Below are 26,547 nucleotides of genomic sequence, written 5' to 3' on the forward strand. Positions count from 1 at the left end.
ATGGCTAGGTGGGTCCAAGTGTGCTCACCTTTTTAGAGTATGAAGGAACACACGTGCGTTCGAGCATGCGTGCACATGCACACTTTTTTTGGCATTGCCTTCTCTTTTACAGTCTAGTGAGTTCCTTGAGCACATTAGAACTGTTATACTTTTTTTTTTTTTTTTTTTTTTTTTTTTTTTTTTTGACTTCCCAAGGCCCTAACAGAAGTGAATAGCAAGGGAGAGAGACTTTCATGGCTAAAAGCATTTCTTCTGAACTATCAAATACTTTGGTTTAAAGATGCCACCCCCTTTTTAACAAACATGGAGAAATAAGCCCTATAATGAATTCAGAAACACAGTATAGTAAAAACAGCAGAAATATTTACTGTGTTTACCAGTTTTACATATTCAAAATTGTCTACATTGCTACCATCTGCATATCATGCTTACACCATTCGAGACTACTGTTACTGCTAACCTGGTTCCTGGCAAAACTGGGAATAAAGGCAATCTGGAGACATTAGGAGGAAGAATGAAGAAAGTCCAAGAAGACATTGCCCAAGAATGATATATGAATGATATATGAGACAAGGCCGAACCAGATCTTCAAGTACTACTGACAATGGTTTCTGAAACAAGGTTCAACACTACATCTTCCATGTTAATTTCTTTTTATGCATATGTGTGTTTATACATGTAGATGCATGTGTAGGTGTGCATACATATGTGTGAGTGTGTGTGTGTATGTGTACCTGTGTGTGTTGTGTGAGATGTTCAGTGGCGTCCTCAATCCTTCTCACTTTATTTACTGAGGCAGAGTCCCTCACTGAGCCTAGAGCTCACTGATTCAGTTTAATTAGTCAGCTGGCCCTGGAGTGCTGGGATTAAAAGCTGCCATGTTGGGCTGGCAAGATGGCTCAGTGGTTAAGAGCACTGACTGCTCTTCCGAAGGTCCTGAGTTCAAATCCCAGCAATCACATGGTGGCTCACAACAATCCATAATGAGATCTGATGCCCTCTTCTGGTGTGTGTGAAGACAGCTACAGTGTACTTATATATAATAATAAATAAATCTTAAAAAAAAAAAAGCTGCCATGCATTCTTGGTTTTTATTTGGGTGCTGGGATCTGAACTCAGGTCCTCGTGTTTGCATGGCAAGAGCCTTACTCACTGAGTCTTCTCTTCAGTCCTATTTTGTCTCCTAGAACTACACAACATAAAATATATACATACATACATACAGGGTGTGTATACACACAAGGACTAAGAACAAGAAATGAATTAGAAAGGTCTTTGCGCAACCACAATAGTGGTTACAAAGGTCAGTCACTAATGTTGAGAGACTATAGAGTCTATAGAACCTAACAAGGCTATTTAACGAACTCAAATCTGATCTGAGGAAGCAGTGACCTCGGTGGCTACTCCACAGAAGGCCAGAAACTGTACAGCTTTCGCAGCTGTGACAGGCAGGCTGTTAAAAGCAGATCCAGTAAGTAAAAAAGCAAGGGTGCACAGCCTACATTTCACAGTCACCTCTGATCCTTGTTTAATTCCTCACAGTAATGGATCCTAGTTTAGGAATACTAAACTTGAGGCAAGGATTATACCACATGTTTATAAAGAAACAAAGTACACACCGTATTGTAAGCCTTTTGCCACAAATGCATACCTAAATAAAAATTAGCACTTAATACATTACTTCTCAACAATAGATAACAAGGCAACGGTAAGCGGAAACAGCAGAGAGTCAATTTGAGAACACAGATTAGCAGACTTCCTTCTCTGCATTTGGTCTGTCCTTCTTATGCATTTATAATTTCATATTCCTTGGCCTCCTTTTATAATGTTCCCAAATTAACAGTCTCCTCCAACGTAGCCAGTACTTCCCCACAAAGTACAGACCTCAGACATACCAAATTACACTATCTCATTCTGCACTACCTGACACTCAGCTCTGACTGACACCGGAGACTCTTTACTTCGAGAGACAGGCATTTCTGTTGGTTTTGGCAGGAAAAACTGTATCAGAAGAACTTTTCATTATTTACAGACTAGTTTATTAATTTCTGTAACCAACCCATATAGCAGAGGATCTCTGCATTATATTCTCTTCCAAGCAGCTCTCGCTGTCATGTTTATACTGTACGTTAGTCAGAGGGGATTTCAGTAGCAAAGGAAGGACTTCTGTTCTGTGCCTCAGGCCTGCAAGTTATTGAACTCAGTCACACAGAGGCTCGCAGAAGGACAAGAGGGCAGGATGCACAGGTGCCGGAGAAGCTATGGAGAAAGACCCTTCCTCGCTCATCTCCACTGGGCAGGACAAGAGGGCGGTGAGCACTGAGGCTACTGGGACGGTTATGACCAACAACTCCACGGTTTTCTATTAATGTCGAAACACTGGTTATCTATCCAACTGCTCAGCTAGCCAGTCCAAGTGGCAGGAGGAAGTCTGTGCAGCTCTCCGTGACCAGAGCATCAGGTTGCAGGTGGCTGGAACACCATATGATCACAGAACTGAATCAGATAAACAATACCGTTTGCAGACACCCACCTTAGTAACACATGACCAACAGAAATCAGAAACACAGTGTTTTTGCCTTCTTTTTTTAAAAATTCCTTTTGATTGAAAAAATGGGGGAGAGCCAGGCAGTGGTGGCACACGCCTTTAATCCCAGCCCTTGGGAGTTCGAGGTCAGCCTGGTCTACAAAGTGAGTTCAGGGACAGCCAGGGCTATACAGAGAAACCTTGTCTCGAAAAACCAAAAAAAAAAAAAAAAAAAAAAAAAGAAAAGAAAAGAAAAATGGGGGAGGGCGAACATAAAAGATCTAGCATTTGCACTAGAATACTTATGCTTCCCTCACACCACTTTCCATTTATTACTTTAACCGACCAACAATTAATGCACACCTACTATGAATTACAACTGTAGGGTCCCATGGTAACTATGCCCTCTACCCCAATCCACAAAAATCATCTCGTGTTCTATCCCAGATCAACCTGACACCCACAGCTCCTTCTGTCCGTAACCATGAGTGCGCTAACAGCTGACTCTACTGGGACTGTCTTGGCACTCACCAGGTGTTCAGCAGTTATCAATCTGTAGGCTGAAGCTGCTGACTTCACACTCACCAGCACGGAAATGGCGGTCAGAGGGAGCTAATTCATGTCCTAAAAGTAAACAGAAATTTCCATTTAGGAACTGGAAATTCAGAAGAGATAGAAGGGACTAAAGTAAATAATCATTAACAGCACAAAATAAGTCTATGACATAAAAAATTATGAAAAATAAAAGTCTGTGACTTGTTTTCCAAAGTATACTTTGGTTCAAAATATATTTTAAAAAGCAAGGCCTGTGCTTTAAAAATGTAAAGTACCTATTTTCTCACTAGTCCTAAGGAAACAAAGCAAATCAACCCCATCTTCACAAGGCAAGCTGTAAATTCCAGATTTTTGTTTGTTTTCAAGACAGCCCTGGCTGTCATGGAACTCACTCTGTTGTAGACCAGGCTGGCCTGGAATGCGGAGATCTGCCTGCCTCTGCCTCCCAAAGGCTGGGATTCAAGGCATGCACTGTGTCATCACCCGGCCAGTCTTATTTCTTTTTAAAATTATCTTTTCCCTTCATTATTTTTATATGTTCTTTATTATGACTGAGGCTAGATTTACACACAGTACCTTTTATTTTCCTCGATTTGTTGGCTTTTGAGGAAGGGTCTTACTATGTAGCCCTTGCTATCCTAGACCGCAGATATATGCCTGCCTCTGCCTCAGGAATGGTGGGATTAAAGGGGACTACTAATCCCCCCTCCCCCTCCCCCCACAGTGTTCTCCTTTGGTAAGTATTTTCTAATGTGAACCCGCATCTTGTTTTCAGGTAACAGTTCTGGGACACAAAATCCAACATCTTCATAAACTTTAAGAAAGTTATTAATTTAATACAATAATTTTAAATTTGCCCTAAATTGATTCAGAGCCTAAGCAAATAATTTAGCATCTTTAATACCTGAACCGGTTTCTCAGGACGATAACATGCACAAGTGCTTTCAGCTTGCTCAACGGGCTTGCATAAATTCAGGGAATGGCAAGTACATTGAGCTCAATGTGAAATTACAACCCAAGCAATGCAGGCATGGTTAATGATTGACAATCTTGACTTTCCGGATTCTCGATTGTATTATAAAGCCGTAGACCTCAATCGTGAAAAGATCGCATTATTTCTTTTTTCCAACGTGAGCTATCAAATCTCCGGAACCTGGCTGAGTAGAGATGACCCTCACACCTGGCCCTAGATCCAAGTGACAGTGTTAAACATATCCTTTTCCCAAACTGTAAACGCCTTACCCATCCTACTGGAGACATAAGTCTTTAAACGAAGTAATTGTATAAGGGCCATCCACGCCCTGTTGTTCCCCCCTTTTCTTCGTTTTTACCAGGAGCCTGACAGATCACTGACTCCAGATTAAAAAGAATGTCTTATCAGACTCCACAATCAAGGACACATCTTGACAACGTTCGCATTCATCATCAACGTCTGGGCTCGCTCTTAATCGCCGGGCCATCACACCCGGAAATGAAACCGCCAGCGCAGCCCACTCTGCACAGTCTCATCCTAAGTTGTGCCCCTTGGCGCTCTGAGCGCACGACCGCAGGACACGGCTGCCCTCTCCGGCCCAGGGCCTGCAGGTCACTCGCGCTCCCCGGCCACCATGCGGACCCGGTAGGGGCTCAGCGAGAGCGCGGTCCTCGGCCACCAGGAGGGCGGCGTAGGGACCGAGCTAGAGCGCGCTGCCCGCCGGGCCGCCGACACCGGCTTCGTGTGACAGAAGGGCGACACCAGGGCCAGGAGCCTCTGGGGACCGTTCTTAGCAGCGAGGACCGGTCACCGCAAGGACTCCCGATTGCCCGCAGCCCCGCGGGGACGCTCGGAGCCCCGCATCCGGCCCCTGAGGGACGTGCCCCGCCCCCCGCGCTTTCCCTCCCTCCCTCCCTCCTTCCCGTCGTTCCCGGGCGAGGGGTCGCGCGCCCTCTCCAACCGCGCCGCTCACCTGGCGGGCCTCAGGCTCGCTCCATAGCCGCCCGCGCGGTGCGGTGCGGCGCGGCCCCGGCCGCACTCACCGCCCCCGGCCGCCGCCGCCACCACTGCGGCTCCCGCCCACCGCCGGCCCGGCCATTCCCCGGTCGCCGCTCTCCGCGGAGCCGGCCGCTCCACACCCACTCCCGCCTCCGCGCTGCCTAGCTGTTGGTACGGTCCTAGTGGAACGCCCTCCCTGCAGCCAATCCCAGTGCGCACCAGACGCAGCTCCGCCCCCGTTACGGGTAGGCGGGACTACCGGGCAGCTCCGGACCGCCCCCTTTAACCCTTTCACCCTTATTCCTGCAGCGCTGGGCTCCGCAGACACCGTCGGCGGATTTCTTCAAGCCCGTTTACATAAACTAGCATCTGGCTTCTCTCTTCAAGATTTCTTTCCTGCAGTCATCTAGGTGAAGTCCTATTCTGAAGAGATAATTTTCTTCTTTCTTTCGCTCTTCTGCCTTGACTTCTCCTTGGAGATTCTGCCCCAAAGTGCCCTTCCCTGACCCAAAGAGGCCAGACTTCCCACCTTGGAATTCGCTCCAGCTTTGGCTCAGAGCAGAGTTCCCCCACTGTACCTTTTCAGTAGCTCTTAACAAAATCCTGATTATTGTAGTATAATAGCATTTTCTTTTATGTTTGTGCCTTGCGGTGGACTGTAAGCCCTAAGAGGGCAAATCCAGCTCGGCTTGGTTTCCAGTGCCCTGCACTCACCCACTAGGCTCCTGAAGAGTGAATGAGATGCTCCTCCTCTTAACGTGTGTCCACTCCACACACAGTAGCTACTGTATAATGCATACGTTTATTCACCGTATAGATAGCTTCCATGTAGTCTGTTTGACCCTAAAATATTATGGTGTACGTTCTACATTGGATACGATTTGTGCAGGGAAGTTTGGGGACTAAACAGGAATTTCTTTCAAGAAGGAAAGAAATGATCTTCTCTCTCTCTCTCTCTTCCCCCCGCCCCCCGACTGTATGCCATTGGGTATGCCATATAGTGCCTCTGAGTATAAGGCTCCTTGGGAAATGGAAGTTAAACACAGTACCTACTTGACAGGATTGTGGTGATATTTAAATAGGAAATGTGTGGAGAAAATACAATTATTGTGTGAAGTTAGTTTAATTGTGTGTGTGTGTGTGTGTGTGGCACTTTCGATCAGGACACTCAGAGAAACTATTGGACTTGACACCCTACCCCAGACGACTTAGTGAGGGAAAGCAGCTTTAATCACTGCTGGAAGCATTCATCACTGCAAGGCGTACAAAGGGCAGCGCAGACAGCCCTGTGTCAGCTTTTACTGGATAGAGTTGAAAAGGTTTGAGGTCATTATCTGACAATGGAAAGCACAATTCTTGGGGAAACTGGCTGGATGGTGATGAGAGTCTGCCTTATTTCTCAATAGGCACATGGGTCTGCTTGCAGCCAGCTCTTCTGGGCCAGAAAACCATGAGGCAAAAGAGGAAGCCAACAGTTCCTTTGAGACTGTGCCACTAACAGTGCTCCGTCTTCTCTGTCATTCCATTGACACTGAAGAAGGACCCTGCTCCTGTCATTGCTCATCCTGAAGCCTGCCTTGGGGGAAATGGCACCCCTCTGTGTTGAAGGATTCTCAGAGAAAGAGGGGTTTTTGGTCCATGGAGTCAGGTGCATATTACACGTCTACCCCATACTGCAGTATAAACAGTTTTCTTCCTCAGAGGGTTCAGAGCCTCTGTGTCAAAGGCTTTCACACAGAACTAATCTGTCTCCCAGTTTTCCTGTCACCAGGCAGTGACAGTCTCCCTGCAACTGCGCACAGGGCACCAGCACAGGGCCTGACACTCCATGACGTCAGTTTTTGCCCCTTAGGCTCATGACAGCACTTACAGTCAATATATTCTCAGTGTTGTAAGGGATGTCATGGTCACTTAAGTAAGGAGCATGAGTGATTAGGACACAGGACGTCCCTGCGAGGAGGACAGGACACCTAAATTATGCAACACAGATTCTGAGTCTGAGAAGAGTGTGGCCTGGTGTTGTCAGGGAGGAAGGATGGGGGTGAGCAAAACCTGGGTGGGAATGAAGATTAACAATATGAACTCAAAGTTGTGTGGTGTTGTGAGAAGTTATAACCGATATCCTGGACAGATAACCCAGGTGCGTTCACTCATTCATTTGTCTGCCGAATGCATGTCAAGTGGCAGGCATCAGACTAAACTTCGATGGTTTGGAGATGAAGAGGGCTCCATCCCACAGAAGCTTGTGGGCTCAATGAGTTCCTTCTAGAAGTCAGAGTACTGGAAGGGTTGTATTACTGGCCCCAGCCATGGGATGTGCTGTGGTTTTAAGTATCAAGCTAATCTTCTCTTGGCCTTTCTCTCCTCTGCCCCCAAACTTCACCGTTCTTAAAGCCACAGACTGTGACTTTATGTAACGGAGCACCTTTTCCAGGAGCATGTGCGGCAGCTCATGGAATTGAATCCAGAGTAGGAAACTGGCTGTCCCCCTCCCACGAAGAGCAGTGAACCGCCCTGGTCAGGGGAACACTAGTAATAGCCCAAGGGTGGAACTCTATCAGAAGCTAGCCTGTGGCAGGAGCCTTCCTGCTTGGCATTTACAGCCCCAGCACACCTCTCTCGTGCAGCCCTTAAATTCCCCTCCACAGGGCTCACCAGCTTCGCTCTCCCTGCCAGTGAGAATCCTCCTTCACCCAGCCTTGTTGGGAATGACTGCTGAACAGCTCTCCATACCATTTGAGATCTTCCCTGGGCTTCCCAGCTGTGCCTCCTGGGAGCCCAGGGCTTCGGGTGGCCCTCTCTAGTGGCATGGTTTATTAAGGCTTTGCAGGATACTGTTCTCTCGGTACAAAGTCGTTTAATGCCAAAGACAGCGTTGTACTGCCAGCATGGAACAAAGGGTGTGTAGCCATGCCCCTTGAAAGAGAAGTGTGAGAATGGCAGGTGCCGTGTGGCCTGGTGCCTACCCTCGCTCCCTACACCCTTTTAATAATTTTCTGAGAACTGCCTTAGAACTTCCAAGCCTCAGTCCATTTGTCAAGTCACAGGCCTCCAGCAAACTCGAGGTATTGGGAGAGCACTTCCTCCCAGCTCCTGCACATGCAAAGGCTACCCGCTCTGTTTCTTTGAACCTACTTAATACACCCACCATGATGGATGCCCTCGAAACTGATTAAGAGACTTCTACATCAAACAAGCTAAGGAGGGCCCTCAGAAAACTACTCCTTAGAGCCCAGGGAGAGAGTGGTAAGTTGAGGTAGTGATGAAGCACACACACACACACACACACACACACACACATTCTGCCATTTCCTGCCAAGAGCGAGAGCTTGCTCTCAGCTGCCTCTGGGAAGTCTGTTCTCTGTAAGAAGTGCTCCATGGACAGTAGCTTTTGCCTTTCCTTCCCAATAGAGCAGTTGGCTTTCTTTCATTTTGCTTTCAGCTCAGCAGAGTCGACCCCAGCCCTCTTCTTTCTGTTGGCAGTAGAGTGCCCGTCTAACCCTTCTGCCAATACTCTCTGAGCAAACCACTCATGCCCCGGGGCAGCAGTATGCACCGCCTACACACACATAGCTTCTTTCCTGAGACATTCAGGCCACGTGCTCTGAGACTGGTAGAAATCCTCCTGTTATTTTTTTCTACCCTTGTAATACTTTTTAAAGAGCCGCTTTATTGAGATATAGCATACAGTCCATAATTCACTAGTTTAAAGCTTATGATTCACTGTCTTTTCGTGCATTTCTAGAATTGAGTCAACATTATCATACCTGAATTTTAAAGTATTATCATCACTCCCAAGACAGTATGGGCCGTTTTCTCTCGCTGTAAAATCTATTTGGGTCTATTTTTAAAGTCTGCATATTAAAGAAAACAAAAAAAGGGACAAAGAATCAGAGAGTCTTCTGGCTAGGGAGAACACTGAGGAGCATAGCTGTCACAGCTGTGATTCCCTTTAATTGCCTTGTGTGACAACAGCAGTTTAATGACCAAAGTTGCATACTATATTGTGGTATGCCCTCCTCAGTAAATGTCCAGGGCCACATCTTTGAACAGTTTCCATTTTGCTGTGGCTCTCTCTAGTGTCGTATATGGTTCTTCTGCAGTTTGAGCAGAGATAATTCTACAAATTCCAATCTCCAATTCTCTAAGGCAGCCACTTGGTAATATGGCCAGGACAGCACCACATGCTCTGAGTATTTAGTATCTGCTATGTGGAGGAAGCGGAGAAGGTCTTCGTCTTTGCTTCTGCTTTTGAAACAGGGTCTCACTATGTAGCCCCGGCTGACTTGGAACTCACCATGTAGACCAGGCTGCCCTCAAACTCACAAGAGTTAGATCTGCGTGCCTCTGCCTGCTTGGGTTAAAGGGCTGCACCATTATACCCCACTTGAACTCTTTGGTTTTTATGAACTCAATTTACTGTTGGGCTGTATGTCTGTCTTGCTGCTGATGTGCCTGAGCACTGTCCACAAGCTGCTCAGGGGAGACAGAATGCAATCCAAGGATCTCTGGCCCAGCCAGAATGAAAGGTTCTGAGAGGCTTTGGTTTAGCTGGTACAGCCAAAGTATTACAGCTCTCCAGAGGGAAGCCTGTTCAGGGCAGGTAGCTGGGGTTTCCTGCTACCGTTGCAGCATGGATGCTAATGGTACCTAGTAGCTGGGGCATGAGCTTGGCCTGCTGGACTGACCCTAGGTCCAGCAATGAATGCTTCAGGAGAGAAAACTCTTCCTCAGAATGTTGCAGCTCAAAAAACAAAACAAAACAAAACAAAACAAAAAACCCCACAAAACTCAAAAAACAAAAAACAAAACAATCCAGACACTCTCAGATGATTCTTGGTGAAATACCTTGTGCACTTTATTTCATGTGGATAGGGACTTTATAAACATTTTGGGGGTAGGGTAGGATCCAGGGGTAGATGCTTCCCATTGGTTCTGTCTGAGATGTTATAGATGCTCTATTTGCATGGGGAAGGACCTCAGGTGTTGTCCCTATGTGGCTGATGTCATGGCCCTCTCAATGGGGTGTCGTGGTTACCTGTTCCAGGACAGGTAGAGCTTAGCCTGGAGCTGGTTCAACACCTTTAGTTTCTCAATTCTGAGATTCCCCGTGGTTTTGAACCTGCTCAACCTTACCAGTTCTTCTGTCTGGTGGCACAGTCCACTCGCCTCACATTTTACTGCATGATGACGTAATTGCAGCAGTTACATGGAAGTTCTGGGTCTTCACGCTTCCTCAGAACCAGAAAGCATCTTCCATGAACAGTAACAGGGTCTAGCATACGTTCTTTGAGCCTCTCTTATGAACCCTCTGGAATGTTTTAGAGCTACAATTCTCTAGCAGGCTGCATAGGCAGCTGAACCATCTTTACACCTGCCCCCATGCTTGAAGATTGCAATTTAATTATCATGAGTCGGATCCTAGAAGGATTTTTTTTCAAGTTTATTCTACCTCAAAACCGAAGCTGACAATCATTGTTTTACTAACGACTAAGCCAGGGTCATGTCCTACACTGGACTGTGTAAGATTGACATCATTATAGGACAAAGACAAGTTGAACTGATGATTTTATATATAGTTCAAGCTAATTATGGGTGGTTGCGTTCTGTTTTCAGGGCAAGTGGATTGGATTTTGGAAGACCTTCTACAAAAAGCCAATCATTTCTCTTTAGAGAAAGACAACTTGCAGAGCAGACAAGGATGAAGAAGATGGGAAGGAAGACAACACCCCGTGCAGTTCAGCTGCCTCTTCAAGGTGGGCCAGATCCCCACAGTTCCTTGCAGTGAGCCCAACCTTTTGAACACCTGGAGTTTTCAGACATAAAGGCAATAGAGCAGAAGTAGACCAAGGTAAGACTGTCACACATATCAGGAAACAGGACAGACCAGAGAAACTGTCCACTTCTTCAAGCCACTGGCTAAATTTAAGTGTAGACACACACACACATATACAAACAGACATGTACCGCTTCACGATGAGATATAATCTGACAAATTCATCACCAGGAAATTACATCACTGTGCAAACATCAGAGAATGGACTTACTCAAAGATGGTAATAGGAATTTTCAGCTTCATTATAATGCATGGAATACCAGCTGCAGATAGAGGTTGTCATTGATTGAACCACCACTGTGTAGCACATGACTGTAGATAGGAAGGTAGGTAGATAGGTAGATAGATAGATAGATAGATAGATAGATAGATAGATAGATAGATGAGAGAGAGAGAGAGAGAGAGAGATATTTAAATATTGAGCAAATAAAACATATGAGTGGAAATCTGGCCCTCATTCCTAGAGGTTGTGACCATCTCCTAGAGGTAGATATTTGTGGAAGAAGAAAGTGGTCCAGAAGGAGCGAGTCCAAGGTGCTTGGCCAGTGGGATGATAAACTTAAAGGTAAAGGAGTATGACCTCACTGACGAGCCTGGTGCACTCGTCAGGGATCCTGTAGTTGAAAGGGAGGTGATGAGGTGAGGCAGGGAGGTCCCTGAGACAGAGGACACGTAAGTGGTGTGTGCAAGGATTTCCATTGACATTAGCCAATCCCTGGCAACAATGATAATACTAAATTGATCTTCTTTCAAGATGATGCTCAACAAAAGTGGGGAGGGGACAGCTTAAGAGTGTACCCAAGGGCCAGGGAGGTAGCTCTGCAAGGAAAGGCATTGGTTGCTAAGCCTAATAACCGAGGAGCCACTTAGTGGAAGGAGAGATCCTCTTGCAATTTGCTCTCTGACCTCCACATGCACACTGTGGTATGTGTATACCCTCTTCTCTCTCTCTCTCTCTCTCTCTCTCTCTCTCTCACACACACTCTTCTCTCTCTCTCTCTCTCTCTCTCTCTCTCTCTCTCTCTCTCACACACACACACACACACACACACACACATTTTTAAGATAGTGCCCAGATTTCTTTATATCCAGATCCTCCCTGCCCCAGTCACACCACTGCTAAGTTAACCCCACTTTCTTCTCCCTTAACTATGCCATTAGTTCAATTTGTGCCCACTCGATGAACCACAGAATGCCCAGATGTCTGGTTAAGCATTGTTTCTGGGTCCGTCTTTGGAAATGTTTTCAGCCTTTAAAGGAATGACCCAAGCAGAGAAGGTAACTTTCTGCAGTGTGGCTGGGCTCCTCCCACCTGGATCTCCCTGCTCCGCTTGGGAAGTCTGAATAAGCAGAAAAGGTGACTGGACTTGCCCTCTACCAGGCTGCTGGGCTGAGCATGTATGTGAATTTCATTTTCTTTGCACTCCCTGATTGTAGGTCTTCAGAGCTGTCCTAGAACGCACCAGCAGCAGCAGCTCTCAGGCATCTGAGCCGCACCCTGGCTCTCCCTGGTCTCCATCCTCTGTAAGACCTCAATGTCGTGGCATTACTTTGGGAAACAGTTAGGTCATGCTTATACAGCTCTCATGAATAACGTTGGAGCCCTTAAAAGGAAGGCATGAGAGAGGGGTGGTCTGTCTCTGCTCTCTGCTAGAACCTAGCAAGACTGCCTGCATCTGCAAACAAGGAGGCAGGTCCGCAGAGATGCCTCTCGTCTGCCAACACCTACCCTTTACATCTCTCAACCTCCAGAGGTTCTGAGGGGACAGATGCGAGAAGTGGATGTATCCTTGTCTACGATGCTTGTTCCTCTCTGGTCTTCCTCTCTCCAGCTCACTCCCATGCAACCCAGATCATCTCCCTAGAAAACTTCATCTAGAAAGCTTTTTCAAAAAGGAAACCTCCCCCGTATCCCACATCACTTACAATCCTTTTTATGACCTGAAGACCAAAGGCCAAAGTTCTCACCAGAGCCTATGAAGCTTCAAGGGCCCCACTTGGCCCTGCAGCTTAACTTGCTGTTGTACACTGTTTACACGTGAGAAAAATGAACTCCATATAGCATAGCATACTCCACGCCAGTTCCTGGCTCTGTTTTCTCTAAGGCTGTTGATTCTGCTAGGAATCCCTTCCCACTTTCCTCCAGCCTTACTCATCCCTTAAAATGTCATCTTTGCTGAAAAGCTACGTACCCCGCCTCCCAATTCCCCTAGCAACCCGTGTATCCCTCTCCCTTATATTGATCCGGCTCATTCTTTTCTAAATATAGGCATGTACAGCTCCAATGTGCACTATGTTAGCTACATCCTATACATTTTGGTATCTTGTGATTTTGTTTTAATTCATCACAAAATAGCTTCCACTTTTGCTGGAGATTTAGTCTCCACCCACCGGTTATTTAGGAGTGTGTTGTTTAGTTTGCACATGTATGTGGATTTCAATTTTTTTCTTCTTGTGAAATGTTATAATCATTTTTTTCCCACACTGGAGTCATTACTTCTCCTGGTGGAGTTGCCTCTGCTAGGAGCTGGACGTGCCAGACAGATGATTTAGTTAGAACATATGCTTTTCACCTATCCCAACCCATGGCACCTGAGGGAAGATCCCCATCAGAGCTAGGAAAGGTTTCCTTTTTGCTAAAGAGAAGAATAGCTGGGTGGTGATGGTGGCACACACATTTAATCCCAGCACTCAGAAGCAGAGGCAGGCAGATCTCTGTGGGTTGGAGGCCAGCCTGGTCTACAGAGCTAGGTCTAGAATAGCCAGAGGTACACAGACAAACTCCTTCTTGAAATATATATATACACACATATATAAACCTGAGAAGCGTGACACTTACATGAAAACCTAATGTCACCCAAATGTCAGAGTTACCAGAAGTTGCGGAGAGTTGAGAATGGGAGTTGATGGGAAGAGTTTCATGGAGATGGCCACTGACAGTGCTGGATGGCACTCTGGGTCTATTCAATACTGGTAAAGTACACAGGGAGAATGGCAGAGACCGCTTGTATAAGAAAGGAGAAAGACAAGCTTAAACCATCCTACTCCTGCTGTTAGAGGCAGCGCAGGGAATAGGTTATGTGCATAGTTTGGCAGCAACTTTGTAACCATGAGGGCAGAAAGCTGAAAGTGAGGCCAAACGTTGAACAAGGAGCCACAGAGGAAAGCGAGCACCCACACTCTGGCTTGGGGAAATGTAGCAAATACGTAGGAAACTGCAAGCGTGCAGAATGGTCACAGATCAAACAACCTTATGGAACTAGCATCTTCTCTTTACTGCTTGTGCCAGAGGGCAGCCTCTGTCCTAACATCTGACATCGCAGATGGCTTTTCCTGCTTTAGGGCTTTGTACAGAGCCAGTGGTTCTCAACCACGGTAATTCAACCTTCCTACAATGCTGCAGCCCATTAATACAGTCCCTCGTCCTCATGCTGTGCTGACCCACAACCATGAAATTATGGTGTTGTTACTTCATAACTGTAATTTTCCTACTGTTATGAGTCATAATGTAAATGTCGGATGTGCAGAATATCTGATATGAGACCCTCTGGGAGGTCAAGACCCACAGGTTGAGAACTATTGGTACAGTCAGAACCTGGTTGGTTCTGATGGACATAGCCCTTTCCTAAACACACAGCACCCTCTACATCTGAGATCTTCCTTTTAATATGTCTGTGAGATTCACCCACATTTTCTATCACTATAGATCACTCATTCTCAACGCTGAATACAGTTTTATTTGGAGAACATGATGTAATTTATCCATTTTGACTCTTTGTTGTTGGTGGTGGTGGTTTTTCAAGACAGGGTTTCTCTGTGCAGCCCTGGCTGTCCTGGAACTCACTCTGTAGACCAGGCTGGCCTTGAACTCAGAAATCCACCTGCCTCTGCCTCCCAAGTGCTGGGATTAAAGGTGTGCACCACCACGCCCGGCCCATTTTGACTCTTGACAGGTACATAGATAGAGTCCTAATTTGCTATTAAAAACATTGCTGCTGTGAGCGATTTCTGCTATAAGAGGGCCTGGACATACCTTGGAGTGGAATTGCTGGGTCTCTGGGTATGCCTCTGTTTGCCATCAGAGAGTCTATACAGTTTTACAAAGTGGGGATGCCAATTTAGACACACACTGGTAACATATGCATTATCTCTGTGGTTTTGACTTCTGGATCCTTAGGAGACCAGAAGTCTGGATATCTAGGCTTTTGGGAGTGAGCTTCTGTCATACGTAGCTTCAAGTTTCCCAACTAATAAGGCACTCTATGAGGGAAGGTCATTGCCCTTTAAGTCCTCCTCTCAACTGGTGGGTCACTCCCTGCCATGGCTGATGATGGTGGTAGGGGCCTGAGTGATTTGGGGGTAGGGGAAGTGGCTCATTTCCATTTATCACTACAGCTATTCACTTAGGCTTGCTAACTCTCTCCAGGCTATCACTGTACTATCATCTGCTGATGGACAGTCTCATCCGACCTTCTTCCCTGCTGGCATATAGCCTTCAGACCACCATGTACTAATTGCCATGTGTATACATCACAGGCAAACTCCTGTGCTCTTCCAGAAAATCCAACAATTAACCACAGTTGTCTTCTTTGAGAACTCATTCAGCTCCCCAAAAAAGCAGAAAGAGGAAAGACCTTGGCTAAGTCTGAATCACTCACTATAGTGACTCCAGTTGAACTCATTTGTTCGACAAGGCCTGTGCCAAGGGTATTATGTGTAGTATCTCCTTATCTACTTACCTAGAAGATCTTCCACCTATTTTTTATTCATAGCCCCTTAGCTCCAAATCTACTCTTTATTACCAGCTCTGTGAAAATAATGTTGGGCCTTAGAAGTAGAGTCAGCTCTCGGTGTCTGAGGCCATCAATTGTGAGACCCTCTGTCCCTGACATACTAGATTCTGGAGACTAAAATCGATCAGCTCAGATACCTTTTATAGAAGGATATGGTTATTCGCAAATGACCTACATGTGTATTTTGTGTCATACAATACAATACATAAAAAGCTAATATGTAGATAGTTGTGTTGATTACAGAATAAGGACGAGAAAAATGTCTGCATATGCTCTGTATACATAGAACTCTACTGAACTTTCCGTCCCACACCGTTGAATCTGCAGATTGCCCATGGATCCAGAGGCTATGCTAAGAAGCACCATGTTAAATCTTGGCAGTAGAGGGCGCTAACAAGGCACCACCCCGGACCATCTTTAGTTTTGGAGGGTTTGCCTCAGCCAGTGGGCTCACGTTGAGTTCTCTAGTGGCAGGTTTGTCCTGTCACTTCCCCAGTGCCCCCCTCCTCAGTCCTCTGCTGAGTCACCTCTTCGTCGACGGTCTTCCCTGGCATCCCAGAGGGTGGTGGATTTTAAGGACATTTTGGGATTTTCAGCGTGCTCAACAATCTGAGCACCACCGCAACTTCTTTGTTGCTCAGTGAACCAGGACTGTGCCCTCTTCCAAGAGTTCATCTCAGCCTTGGGCCGGTGGCAGGGGAGGGCTGGCGTTTCTGATTGAACCTTAATTAATGTGTATTTTCCTGCTCACCTTCCGGGGCTTTCATTTTGTTTCAGAAAGAGTCGTTAATTATTGTTTCTTTCTCTCTTTCTGTCGTCCCGTGCCCCCCGCCCCCCGAAACAGGGTTCCTCTGTGTAGCCCTGGCTGTTCTGGAACTCACTCTGTAGACCAGACTGTCCTCGAACTCAGAAATCTGCCTGCCTCTGCCTCCCTAGTGCTGGGATTAAAGGCGTGCCCCACCACTACCGGGCTCTCGTGTTGGTTTTGTTTGTTTTTTAAAGAGCCTCTGTTTTTACTGTTTTCACCTGATTAGCTGGGCCAATTGACTGTAGCACCTTCTTACAAACATCAATTATTTTAACAATTTCGCCATTTTCGGTTTGTTTTGTTTTATGATTTTGTTTTGTTTTGTTTTGTTTTTTTAACTTGCTATGCAGACCACCTGCTTGGAACTCTGCCTTCCCCAACCATAGCCCTGGGATTAAGGGCATGAACCACCACCAATGCCCATCCAATTTCACCTTTTTAAGCAAGCCTTTTTCTTGGTGCTGTCTGACTGGCCCTACACAGACCTGTGCATGACCCTCACCTGGGGTCTACCTCCAGTGGCATGCCGGGACTCTCTGTGTGGCTCATTCACCCATGTACGCCCACAGTTGATATTTTCTTGTTCTGTTTGAGATAAACATGTCTCTTGGGTCACGTGTAGGCCAGGCTGGCTTTGAATTCGTGATCTTCCTAACTCTACCTCTCAAGTCCAGTCACTCCAGGTATAGCCACCATACCGGGTGCTTGAAAGACTTTTAAAAAAAAAGTTTTATCTATTTTTGCAGGTATACACTTTTACAAATAGCCTTTGAAGTTGGAAATAGTTGACACGTGTTTATAATCCCAGCATGTGAGAAGCTGAGGCAGGAGGATTGGGGCCACCCTGGGCAAGCAAAGACATAAAGGCTCATTTTATTATCTACACGAGGCTTGGAGAAGAGCCAAGGACACACAGGTGTTTGTTCTGCTGTCTTCCCCAGGACTCCTGTGTGGATTCCTTTGAAATTTGCTCTTTATTTTTACTTTGGAGTGCTGGGGATAGAATCCAGGGAAGTGTTCTACCACTGAGCTATTCCCTCCCCTAAAAGTCGACTTTTGACTTTTAATTTAACAACATATCAATCATATATATTCTTTTGTGATGTGTGTGTGTGTGTTTTGAGACAGTCTCACAGAGAGCTCAGGTCCTTTAGTCACAGCCTCTAAAATTCTGGGGTTACAGGTGTGAACTACTAGGCCCAGTTTGTCACAATGTTTTTTTACATTACCACCACATTTTAGAAGGTCTCTACTAGTTTATGCTGAGGATATGACGACATTTATTTAACGTGTGCCCTCTCATTGGACATTTAGGTTCATTACATTTGTGTACTGTTGCTAATTTTAGAAAGGTTATGGGTAGACCTGCCTAGAGATGGAATTGTCCTCCTACAGGAGCCTGCAGAAGTAACACAGACACAAACACAGACACAGCTTGTCACAAATACAGCACAGTTCACTCCCAAGGGCTCCTAAAGAATTCATAAACAACTGGAATTATCTGCTTTGCTTTGATGTCCCACACAGCTGTCAAGGATAGCGCATTCAAACGACCAGCTAAGCAGCAGCGGACCAAGGAAATGGAATGTTAGTTATTTTCAACATGTTCAGAATGTCAGATGTCAGTGTGTGTGTGTATGTGTGTGTGTGTGTGTGCATGATGTGTGTGTACATGAGTGTAGGTATATGTGTAGGTGTGTATATGTCTGTGTGTCTGTGTAGGGGTGTGTGTGTGTGTGTGTGTCTGTATTGTTTGAACTCAGATCCTCAGGTCTGCATCCTCACCCACTGAGCCATCTTACTGGCGCTCTCTTTTCCCTTTGTTGCATTTTACATCTAATTTTGTTTTTGATCTGTGGAAGAAATCCGTTACAGGTTTCTCTAGCGTACAAAGGAATAGTATGTACAAGCGAATTTCTGCCTTGAACTCATTTCCGTCGCCGTTACACACAGTGTTTCTGTGTCCCTCCTCAGAGCTGAGTGGACCTCATCCAGGATCATGTCCTAAATTCTGCTGGGTGTGATGTGATGTGATCCTCTGACTCCAGTGCAAAGAAGGAGGGCAGCTCTCTCCACCTCAGGTTATAAAATGCGCCAAACAATGATGTAATGGCACAGAAATAAATATGGGATTCTCAATGAAACGCTAAGCCCCAGAGAAACTCACACAGAAACTGAAAACAGTTTTGAAACCTTTCAGTCCTGCCTTCCTCCACTCACAAACACAGACAGGCAATTCACAAGTAAACTCAAACTTTTCAACAGGGGATAGTTTGTAGCTATGAAAGAAAGAAAAAAAAAAAAAAAAAAAACCAACCACCCACAAGTCAAACACTGCCTACAGAGCCTTTCCTTGTCCTTGTCAGAGCTCAAAGACTGTCCTCCAGCAGCACAAACCTCTGAGGTTGAGGGCCGCAGGGACCAGGGCGGTCCAGGACAGAGTTCCTTTCATGAAGCAGAATGAAGACTGAGTTTATTCATGGGATTTGGGGGTGGTTGAACTTCGTGCTCTCCAGGGCCCCATCTGCAATCCTGGAGAGCAATATGGGGTGTGGTTGTGAACCCCAGCATCCGCTATGGGAGGTGCTCAGCTGGGAGCTCTGATCCTGGGTCTCTGTGGCTGCTCCAACATTTGTCACTTGTGTCTGAGCTGATGCCAACTTTCAAGGACCCCAGACCAGCAGGAGCTAGACACCAATTCCAGTCTCGCTATAACCTTTATGCCACTCTCTCATGAAACGAACACCCAGGTGCCAGCTACAAGGTGCCAGCAGAGGAGAGACTAGGAGAGCCTGCCAGGTAGGAATGGGGCAGGCAGGGCGTCCGGGAGGAGGCACCTTCTTAGAGAGAGTGGGACGTGCTCTCAAGTGACATTTTAATTTATGTCGTGCATGTACGACTGAGAACATGCCAGTTTCCACATTACTCCATCTCTCATCAACTAAAATGTCCCTCTTTTTCTTTTTTTGCTATGTATGAGGGGGGCATGTTCCTGTGTGTCTGTGTAGAGGCCAGAGGTTAATGCTGGGTGTCTCTATCTCTCTACCTTAGTTTCTGAGACAGTCTCTCACAGGACACGGAGTTCAGCGCTTGGCTAGTCTGACCAGTGAGTCCTGATATCTGCCTGTCTCTGTTCCCCACGCTAAGCTTTTTAGGTTGGTGTGGGGGATCTGAACTCAGGTCCTCATGCTGGCATTTTGCCCATGCAGCCATTTCCCCAGCCTCTGTTCTTATTTTCTTATCCTGTGGGGTCCGAGGGGATACACATATAGAGCTGTGACAGACAACAGGATCCTCTCAGTAGGTGCTGTGTATACAAAGTGTGGCGTCCACACTGCAGTACCAGAGTGCCACTTTAACAGCCCTTCTGTGTTTATTGAGCACCTACAGAGAGCAGGTCACAGGCTCTGGGTCCTTGTTCTTGGGACTCACAGGGCAGTAGGAGCCTGGTAGTAGGCTACTTGAACTTCAGATGACAGTATTTTAAAATAAGAGTATCCTCTGTGGTGTTTTCATTTGCTAGATCTGGTAAGTCTACCCAGGACACCATTAAGAATACAAAGTATGGGGCTGGCGAGATGGCTCAGTGGGTAAGAGCACTGACTGCTCTCCTGAAGGTCCTGAGTTCAAATCCCAGCAACCACATGGTGGCTCACAACCACCCGTAATGAGATCTGACGCCCTCTTCCGGTGCATCCGAAGACAGCTACAGTGTACTTACATATAATAATAAATAAATCTTTTTAAAAAAGGAAAAAAAGAGTGAGAATTAAAAAAAAAAAAAAGAATACAAAGTATGGAGTTCTTAGCTAGGGTCTCTTGTCATTTCTTCCTTTCTGACTCTTTCCAGGCCTTCCAGATGTTCAAGTAAGGACATGGGTTGGGTCCCCTGGAGTGACATTCTGGAGTTCCCTGGGTCTTTCGGTAGGAGCTGTGATCAACATTGCTGACATTACAGGAACCAAAAATTCGTCATCTCTGTGAAGGAAATCAAGGACCAGCCGAACAGATTTCCTGCTGCTGGTGTGGGCACAGTTAAGAAAGGCAAACAAGAACTAAGAAAAATGGTCCGCCCAGCAGGAGTCATGTGACAATGAAAGTCATACAGAAGAGAAGATAGGGTGTTGCTTTATTTTGAAAGATAACGCAGGGGTCAGAGTACACAATAAAGAGGAGATAAAAGGTTCTGCTATCACAGGTCAGTTATAAAGGAGTCTGCAGGCCTGTGGCCCAGAATTTTATCCAATGCAGTCAGCATTGCATGATTCTCCAGTGTATTTGTAAAATATATTAATTAAAAAGTATTTTCTCAACCAACAACACACACACACACACAAAGTATGAGCTAAGGATGTACTTTAGTTAGCTTCAGTTAGAAAAATATTTGTCCCCGGGCAGTGGTGGCACTCACCTTTGATCCCAGCACTTGGGAGGCAGGGTCAGGTGGATTTCTGAGTTCGAGGCCAGCCTGGTCTACAGAGTGAGTTCCAGGACAGCCAAGACTACACAGAGAAACTATGTCTCAAAAAACCAAACCAAACCAAACCAAACCAAACCAAACCAAACCAATCAAAAAAAGAATATTTGTTTAACACATGGGAAACCCTGGGTTTTTTTTTTTTTTAAGATTTATTTATTTATTTAATGTATGTGAGTACACTTTCACTGTCATCAGACACACCAGAAGAGGGCATCAGATCCCATTACAGATGGTTGTGAGCCACCATGTGGTTGCTGAGAATTGAACTCAGGATGTCTGGAAGAGCAGTCAGTGCTCTTAACCGCTGAGCCATCTCTCCAGCCTGAAACTCTGGGTTCTAGACCAACACTGCATGAACCGGGCATTCAGGGCATGGTGGTGCTGCAGTCCTGCCCTCAGGAGAGTGACAGCCCCAGTGACAGCCCCCACCCAGTGCCTGTCTTGTCACTCATGGCTGCTTCTGCATTTCTGTGGTCTCAGCAGCCTGTCCCCAGGACGATGGAAGCTCCTGAAGAGTCCTCCATCACTGACTGTCTTGGTTTCTAACAAGGATGCTGGCTGCTTATTAGACAAACAGCTGCTGCTGGGACCCATGGAAGGAGGGTGGAATGGTGAGGGAAGGCTTCTCAGACGATGCGGCATTGGAGTAGGACCTCAGAGAAAACCAGTACTGACTGAGAAGACAGAGCAGAGGGAAGGAGACTCCAGGCTCCCCGGGCTGTGGTGGGAGCAGAGGGCCATGCTCACGGAGTTGCCAGGATATGTCTGGGAAGGCTTGGGAAGGTGGCAGGAGCTTGGCCATGCAGGGTCCCCCGTGCCTTCCCTGGGGATGGGGGAGAGAGAGAGGCAAGGAAAGTCTTGGGGAAGGTGAAGGGTGAGGCACAGCAGGGAAAACAGACTGGGAGCTCCCCAGGCAGCGGTAGGGACAGCGCTCCAGGCAAGGAAAGCTGAGGCTCATGTGAACTGAAGTGTCCAAAGTCTCTCAAAGCTGACTGACCGGTTAGCATTTGGAAAGTTGGAATGGTTCAGATCTGAAGCCAAGTTATCTTGGGTTGGTTGTCCCTTTAATAGCTTCTCTCTGTCCAGTGTTGTCAGATTTAACAGCCACATAAGTCATTTCAGAATGCTCAGACAGACTTAACCATTAGCTTCCACCAGCCTCGAATCTAAGGATGTCATTAAAGAACGTCTACAACCTATAGCACAGACCTGGCTGCTTTGCTGTAAGCCACCTGTAAGCTTTCCACCAATGTATTTTTAAAAATAATGTGACTGGGGACTGTCTTTTGTTCTGTAATCATAAAAACCCCATGAAACCATTGCCATGTTGAAATATGATATTTGGGGCAATGTGAATCCACGTTCCTGGACCACAATAGTCGTATTTATCTACAGAATCAACTATCTCTTATTACTTTTGAGGTGAGAGCTACATATTGAATTGAGAGCTTGAACCAGGCAGGGAATTATATGTAAGCCGTTGTCAGACACACCAGAAGAGGACATCAGATCTCATTACAGATGGTTGTGAGCCACCATGTGGTTGCTGGGAATTGAACTCAGGATCTCTGGAAGAGCAGTCTATGCTCTTAACTGCTGAGCCATCTCTCCAGCCCCTGAGCCTCGTGTTTTAACACCTGTAAATCATGCACCCGTTCACCCTTCTCCCTAAACAGAGGCCTAGTGTCTAAATTTGCTTTTCTCTTAACCACTGGCCCTTACTCCCTCCAGAATCAGAGTCTTTACTGGAACCCAGTGGCCTTTGCTGAGGGTTTCTGGAGTCATATACCAGGCAAAACAGTATGTTTTGTTTTATTTTAACATATATTAAATGATTTGCCTTTCTGCCAACAAAGATGACTTAGTAGGATTTTTAAAAACTTCTTATTGATTATTTGTAAATTTCCCAGCATGCACCCTAATCCCACTCATCTCCCCGTCCCTTCATATCTACACTGGCAACCTCCCCCACAGAAGAAAACAAATAAAACATCACGGTAGAAGCCATAGTGTGTCACACAGTACAGCCTTCTTCCCAAACAGGTTTACATGCAAATGGCAAGAAGTTTCACATCACGAGATTTAGTTCAACACAGCATACGTGGCAAAGTGTGAGAGAGCCAGGTATTATAAACTAAAGGCTGTCAGAAGCAGCATAGATTGTTATTACTACAACAACAACAACAACAAACAAACAACAACAACAACAACAACTGTCCCAGAGAGCTGTAGGAAGGCACGGCTTGATTCCTGTTGTGGGATCTGACCTAAAGGTACAGGCCAAGGTTCTAACGTAATTTCACTATTTGAGCTGCTGAGGCAGGATAGACAGCTCAAGGTTGCCCAGGCTTCATGAGATTGTGTCTTAACCGTAATAAAAAAACCAACCAACCAACCAAACAAACAAAAAAACCCACCACCACCAACAAAGCAAACAAGCAAGAAGCCTCAGATAAGAGAAATTGTTTTGTCTTTGTTTTGATGCCAGAGAAAGTTTTAAGCAGGGATGTCACTGGGAAGGGGTAGCCTAGTTTCACTTGCAGAGGCAGGGGCTCTGTTGCATGGGGTGTGAGTGTGGGGTAACCTGATCTCACTTGCTGAGGTGGCGGCTCTGATGAATGGGGCATTTGTGTGTGGAGGGGGTGTTGAGGAAGTAAGACAGAAGCTGGTTAGGTATTTGGCTTTTATTTTTGGAAGCTATGGCTTGCCAAGGTTGGCATACAGACTCTGGGGTCAATGGCTTTGTCCAGTGTGTACTTTTATTGTGATTTTTTTCAACCCCTAGCTTGGCTTCTTATATCTCAAGTGGCTGTGATCTGAGTCATAGCTATTTCAATTTCCTGAACATTTCTTTCCTTATCTGTCCCAGGTATGGCATCTTCTTATAGAAACTTAATCACAATGTTGGAGAAGACGTGCCCAGAATGATGGGGCCTGACAAAATGCACCAGGAATTAAATGGAGTCAGAAGTGAGACAACTGCTTGGATCTCTCCGGACTCCTTCTAGTCCTGATTGTAGAACTCAGGCTACTTCCTTCTAGACAGCTTGTGGTCAGAGAAAGAACACAGAATTGGGGGTGGGAACTCATACCTCTAGAACACTCAGCTCAGTGTTTGGCCTAACAGAAACCCTTGTTGAGCAGCAGCTGGCTTCTCTGCCCCCTTTGTGTGCTGTCTGACATTCTGCCTCTGCTCAGGTGCAGACAACACCTACGGTCCAGGAGTGCGTCCAAGTGTCCATTCCACGTCACTAACACTCTATGTTCGGGACATACCTCTCAAGGTGGCCTAAAGAGTGAGAAACATACACAGCTCCCTCTCAGCCTATCAAAATCCATTGTGTGCTTTGAGCACATCTTGAAGCTACCTGTCCATCAAACACAGCTGCCCACCTCCTAGATGTGCTCAGGTGGTCCGTGAAATCATGATCCAGCTCAGACTTGAAACTATCAGAGGAGACAGTAAATTTTTCTCCCTCTCCCGTTGCACTTCTACATATGGCCACATGGGGTCAGTGTCCTCTTAGGCCTGGCCAGGAGATCTGCAATGGGACTCAAAAAGCTTTCTCTGAAGTCTTTTTGTAGAGTTGAAATAACTGCAAAATGCTCTCTGAGACTGGGAACAGGTGGCTTCCTTAGGTCAGAGGGACCAATAGTGAGGGTGAGGGTCTTCGGCTTGTGGTGTGGTGAATCACATGGCTTTCCTGAGCTGAGCCACAGGGGCAGTACAGGTGCAGCATGGGCTAGCTCTGTCCACCCTCACCTGGGCTGCCACAGAGCAAGCAGGAGGTCTGTCACAATAGGGAGAAAGACTGAAATATGAAGCTGTATGCCCCTCTAGTATACATGGGGTCCTAGTCTACCACAGACTCCTGCTGGTCCTGTTTGTTTGATTTTTGTTTTTTTTTTTTTGTTTTGGGTTCTTTAGGGGAACGGGGAGTTCGAGACAGGGGTTCTCTGTGTAGCCCTGGCTGTCCTGGAATTCACGCTGTAGACCAGACTGGCCTTGAACGCACAGAGATCTGCTGTCTCTGATGTGCTCCACTACCATCTGACTTGTTTGATCTTTTTTAACATTTACTGTCTCTCTGTGTGTGCACATGTGTGGGAAGACAGTTGGTTCCCTCCTTCGCCTTTCCATGGTTTCCCAGGATAGTGGGTAGAAAGTGTTTTTATCCACTGAGCCGTGACTACAAGGGACTCAGCCTCGGGTGTTGCTGGTGTCCTGGCTTAAGGCAGACCTTAGCTCTGGGCTTTCCCTATACCAGAAGGCAAGCATTGCTAATCCAATGGCCAGCCAGGTGCCTAGCCACACACATCTTTTTGGAAGGGAAACACCTAGAGGCCTATCAATCAAATAAGTGTGTCACCGGCCCATGTGCCTTCTGGCTTCTGAGCCTCTAGATGAAGATGGCTTCCAGGGTCTGGAAATAAGGACTAGGCAGAGACCTTGAGAGGGAATGGGCTAGGGGCCAAATGAAGCTTCTATGGCCAGGACTGACTGTTGGTGTACAGTACCTGGGCTGGACACAGATCTAGATTTTATAGAGTTTGAAGTTTAGAGGCCTCTGCAAGAAAAGTAACAGAGGGCTGGAGTAGTAGGTTAGACACTTGTGTTTCCCAAGGACCTGGGTCTGGCTCTTAGCACCCACATGGCCACTGTCAGTAATTCCAGTGCTAGGGCCTCCTCAGGCATCATTGCACACACATGATGCACTGATACACACACAGGCAAAATACTCATACATGTGAAACCAAAGTAAATAAATCTTAAAAAACAAAAAACAAAAAACCCAAGTACCACATTCAAGTAAACACCTTGTAGAATGAAAAACCATGTCACATCAGTTTATGAATTTTTAAAGGTAAATACCACAAACATCGTAAATTCCAGAAATTAGCATTTCTTAAAAAGATTTTAATTTATTTATTATTATAAGTAAGTACACTGTAGCTGTCTTCAGATGCACCAGAAGAGGGCTTCAGATTCCATTAAGGATGGTTGTGAGCCACCATGTGGTTGCTGGAATTTGAACTCAGGACCTTCAGAAGAGCAGTCAGTGCTCTTACCCGCTGAGCCATCTCACCTGCCCCCAGAAATTAGCATTTTTTAAGCTGGCACACATCTGCAATGTTTTTCCATTTATTTTGGATGAAAAGGCCTTGGTAATCACTTCCAATACCAACAATGTCATTTTCTATTTAAAAGATGAAAGAATAACTAGCTAGCATAGTTAGTCTTTTTACAAAACGATTGATCTAAATTTATGCAACATTGCTTTTAAACCTGTAGCTTTCGAGTTTGCTTACAAATTCAAGAGAGATTCGGCACATTATGTCCTGTCAGCCCTAATGGATAAAAAGTACACTGCAGTGCTAACCGTGTGCTCTGCAGTGCTCACCTGTGTACAGTGCTCACCTGTGTACAGTGCTCACCCGTGTACACTGCAGTGCTCACCGTGTGCTCTGCAGTGCTCACCTGTGTACAGTGCTCACCTGTGTACAGTGCTCACCCATGTACACTGCAGTGCTCACCGTGTGCTCTGCAGTGCTCACCTGTGTACAGTGCTCACCTG

The 26,547-nt window shown here is 46.1% G+C and overlaps 1 protein-coding gene and 1 long non-coding RNA gene across 4 annotated transcripts in view; one reads left to right on the plus strand and one right to left on the minus strand.

Annotated features, from left to right (window-relative positions):
- The window catches only part of Fam20b (FAM20B glycosaminoglycan xylosylkinase), a 36,507-nt gene extending 31,396 nt beyond the window's left edge, over positions 1-5,111 (minus strand). Inside the window, exons 1-2 of one of the 2 annotated variants that reach the window (XM_021159601.2) lie at positions 5,029-5,111; positions 3,059-3,151 (exon numbers count right to left, since the gene is read on the minus strand). The gene's annotated coding sequence lies outside the window, so the exon portion shown is untranslated. Of the gene's footprint in view, positions 1-3,058; positions 3,152-4,324; positions 4,897-5,028 lie in introns of those variants that run through there. The other variant, XM_021159592.2, reaches the window with a different exon arrangement.
- A 260-nt stretch (positions 5,112-5,371) lies between these two features.
- On the plus strand, positions 5,372-20,655 carry LOC110303572. Of its 2 annotated transcripts, none has more exons than XR_002378934.1 (3): positions 5,372-5,464; positions 10,671-10,905; positions 20,342-20,655. It is a non-coding gene; the product is annotated as an uncharacterized LOC110303572 (long non-coding RNA). The 2 variants fall into 2 exon arrangements; XR_002378935.1 differs by lacking the exon at positions 20,342-20,655 and adding an exon at positions 12,328-12,669.
- Positions 20,656-26,547: the final 5,892 nt, after the last annotated feature.

Source organism: Mus caroli, chromosome 1 (assembly GCF_900094665.2).
Source record: "Mus caroli chromosome 1, CAROLI_EIJ_v1.1, whole genome shotgun sequence".
NCBI lineage: Eukaryota > Metazoa > Chordata > Mammalia > Rodentia > Muridae > Mus > Mus caroli.